Source organism: Notothenia coriiceps, unplaced genomic scaffold, assembly GCF_000735185.1.
Source record: "Notothenia coriiceps isolate Sejong01 unplaced genomic scaffold, NC01 NC01_scaffold00020435, whole genome shotgun sequence".
NCBI lineage: Eukaryota > Metazoa > Chordata > Actinopteri > Perciformes > Nototheniidae > Notothenia > Notothenia coriiceps.
The window spans coordinates 3,422-7,284 of record NW_011353136.1 but is presented as its reverse complement, the minus strand read 5'-3'; the positions used below and the strand labels follow the sequence as shown (position 1 = coordinate 7,284).

The following is a 3,863-nucleotide window of genomic DNA, read 5'->3' as shown; positions in this document are numbered from 1 at the left end:
TCTCAGATATATATCTCTGAAGCTGTGCTCACTCGCAGAGGTTGTGACAGATGTGGAAAAGGCCTTGACATAACAAGCACACGGTTCAGTGTGTTTATTCTCCTCTTCTGTTTCTTTAAAGTGTTAAAAATGAGAAGTTGCCAAATTAAGTTATAAAGTAATAGGTCACTTTAGAAGGCTAAGAAAATGTTTATGATTTTAACATCCACCTCAAATAATGATGAATCCTCCTCTTAGCCAGTAATACTCAGTCCCACTCAAACAGCTGTTATTTCAAACAGCTGCAAACAGAACCATGCCATGTGATGTGTGAGATAAGTCCGCTGAAGCAGCTTCATTAATCACAGAGAGGAATTCTCAGTCCTCACTGACCTGTGACCTGCTGTGAAACAGGGAATGTGAATGACACAATGTACAAACTACTACTCACCAACAATAGCTGTTTTCTTTTTACAATTTCTCGTAGCTGTTAGTTTATTGGCTGTGGTGTTGGACTTTGCCCACAACAGTGGAGCTTTTAGCCAATGGCAGGGCTGTGTTAGTGAGTCCAGCCTGTTGCCAGTGAGTGGGAAGAGGGATCAGAAGTGCTTGTTAAAACATCAAGCTGTCAGCCATTCTGCAGACGCTCTGCTGCTCACGGTGAGACCAGAGGGACATTTCTCCTTCTCTTCTCACTCTACTGGCTCTGCCATCTGTTGCTCAGGACATCTGATGCCCCCGGATTAGTTTACATCAGCCCTGCATGTATTCTATAGTATTTATTATGAAATATTCTGCCTCAGTGGACTCAAGCTGTTTACACTGGACTCCAACAGGCTGTTGACTGTGTGTGTGTGTGTGTGTGTGTGTGTGTGTGTGTGTGTGTGTGTGTGTGTGTGTGTGTGTGTGTGTGTGTGTGTGTGTGTGTGTGTGTGTGTGTGTGTGTGTGTGAGTGTGTGTGTGTGTGTGTGTGTGTGTGTGTGTGTGTGTGTGTGTGTGTGTGTGTGCTCTCTCTTCAGATAAAGAGGAACTCTTTCAGAATGTACTGACGCAGGTGGCAGAACAGTTCTCAAGGTAAGCAGCATCAAATCTTCACCGTTAACTCATTCATATTGCAGCAAATGTTTGAGTTATTACTTATTCATACTTTCTATGTTTTTGTATCAATAACTGTGAACAATTTGTTTAGTTTTATTACTCTCTATCGTGTCTTCCTTTCAGTTTGTTCTAGCGTACTGTTAAGAGAAAACCTCCTTTCGAAGCTTGATGAAAATGTATTTCCTGGTCTCAAGAGACAGAGGACTCTTACAGAGGGTTTGCACCAGCAGCAGCAGCACCGTGTGAACGCCTGTGTGTGTGATCAGTGCTGGGAACCTCTCTTCTTCAGCTCTCCGCTAATGCTTTTTGGCTGCTTTTCTTTAAACCTGCATCATAGACAGGATGTGTTTCTGTGTGTGTTTCACGTTGGCCTGTGGTTGCTAATTGTGTGTCACAGCCAGAGATCTATTTGCATTCTTGGATTATCAATTAGCAGATATGATAGAAGTTGCCTTATTTGTTATGACGTAGTGATTCTTCAGTACTTAGCTGGGATGGCACTGTTAGAGTTGTTCCATGAAGAATGAGAGAGCGACTGTAACGCTTCAGAAATGATTTCCATGAGTGACTTGTAAACTGATTATTTGAGATTTCAAAATATAATTTAGTCTGACAAATGAAATCCTGTTGATTCAGAAATATGTTGATTTTCAGCTGTCTAATGGTTATGCAATATGATGGTCTACAATGGAGCACTACAGGGATATATATATATCGATATCTATATCTTATATTATTGATTAAATCAACTTTGATTGAGGTATATATGTTTGTATACAAATAAAAAATAATATTTGTTGTTCAAATGTTTTTTTCCCTCCCTCTCCATCTGTCTGCAGGGCATTCAAGATCAACGAGCTGAAGACCGAGGTCACCAACCGTCTGGCCATGCTGGAGAAAAGAGTGGAACGTAAGTCCCCCCCCCCATTCTCAGGTTTACACCTTTTTCATAAGCTGTTTTGCTCACCAACAAATAAAAAAATATAAAGGGGCTTTTGAATATTTTATTGAATCAATTATTCCCCATCTTAACTGAACTAGCTCCTACCCTGGTGGAGGACATGGTGTGAAAGCTAAAGCTAACAGTGCTAATCATTTGTATTTGATCTATGTGCATTTCGTGCAGTGTGGTTGAAATATGCGAGTGACAAAGAAGTACAGTAAGTCCCTTATACTGTAGACAACACTCTATTATAATCCAGTTGAAAGTCCACTTTGGAAACTTTCATATAGTTTAAAGTCCAGTCTGCAGCAGGAGAGTGCAGGCTTTGTTTGCTCTCATACATGTCAGCTTTATGGGAATACCCCATTATCTTTCTACTATTTCACATTGAAGATGCACTTACGCTTAGCTCTCAGAGACTGTTAGACATGCAACGTACGGTATGTATCAGCAACATTCAGGCACCAAACCTATTCTTGGCAAAAGATTGTACTGAATTTCTCTTTGCAAATTAGGCTTTGTGTGAGCTTATGTTTAACTTTTGAGCTGCTTGTCCCTGTGCTATGCTTCTGTCAGGACACAGCTGTGGATGTGTTTTCTACACTATGATGCATGTCAAACTCTTCAGAAAAGCATGGTGTTTTGTGTCCAACCTGAGGGCCGTGCTACCAGCTCTTAGTTTACTGTTTTAGCAGACCAACATTTGGTAAATAGCACTAAAAAAACAAGACAATTAAGTCTGACTGGAATGTCATTGGTTTTGTAGGTAATTGGTGTTAAACCAAAGGAAGCAGACCTGCAGGTGGTGTTGGAGTCAGAGAGATGTTCGTACAACATGTTTGTGGAATCCATCCAGCATGGTTGAGATATTTCACTCTGAACCATCTAACCGACCCAACACATGAAAAGATCAAATTATATAGTTTCTGTCTATAAGCCGTTCTTAAGGGAGATTAAATAGTGTGTCTTGTCAAAAGAAACATTTTGTCATATGCTACTTGACTTTCTGGACTTCACTTTAGCTAGCTTTGAAAGTATTATTAGTACAGTGGTTCTATCTAGAGTGATTTGTGTGCAGTGTGAGATAACTGCATGCCTTCAGTGCATGTTGTCTGAACTTGTGTCCCTCCACACTTTATGATGCTGCGATTAGATAAGTGGACGATACATGTTATGTTGTCTGCTAAAACATCTCAAGAGGCTGTTGACCAGCTGCAATTATTAGCATCTAATGAACATTGACCACTTGGACTGACAGAGGGCAAAGTAAGGTGTCCTCTTCATACTTAAACAACATCATGGTCAGGCCATTTCTCCTCAGCTGACCTTTATCACTTTCCAGGTTTTGGTGTGTTATTAACAGTAAGGAGGAAGTGTGCTGTGCTCACTATGCTGCAGCAGCTTACATAGTTGTTACCTGCATGCCTGTTGGCATCTTTGCACTGGGTATAATGTAAATGTCTCAATTCTCTAAAGATAAAAGTCAGCAATAAAATAGGATCAATAAAGTTTCCCTACCATCATATTTTTTTATAATATCAGTCTGTGTTCTCAATAGGTCAGCTGCTAGAGTAATTACCTACAGGAACATTTAATCAGTTATCGTTTATGCAATCATTACTTCCTTCCTAGTAAGGCTGTGATTAAAGGTAAAGGTGAGGCAGAATATGTCAGTTGTTCATTGAGATAACAGTTAAGTCAGCCACCAGACTCAGATTGTTGCAAGTGATCCCCCCTGGCTGAGCTGTGGATCTGTCCTCCATAAACGCACATTGCTAATTGCTTTGGTACTTCAGCTCTCCTGCAGCAAATGTGTGTATTGCACTGCCGAGCTGAATGACTT

The 3,863-nt window shown here is 40.5% G+C and overlaps 1 long non-coding RNA gene across 1 annotated transcript; it reads left to right on the top strand.

Annotated features, from left to right (window-relative positions):
* The first annotated feature begins 544 nt into the window (after window positions 1-544).
* On the top strand, window positions 545-1,994 carry LOC104952705 (uncharacterized). Its single transcript, XR_799134.1, has 3 exons — window positions 545-639; window positions 999-1,053; window positions 1,917-1,994. It is a non-coding gene; the product is annotated as an uncharacterized lncRNA (long non-coding RNA).
* Window positions 1,995-3,863: the final 1,869 nt, after the last annotated feature.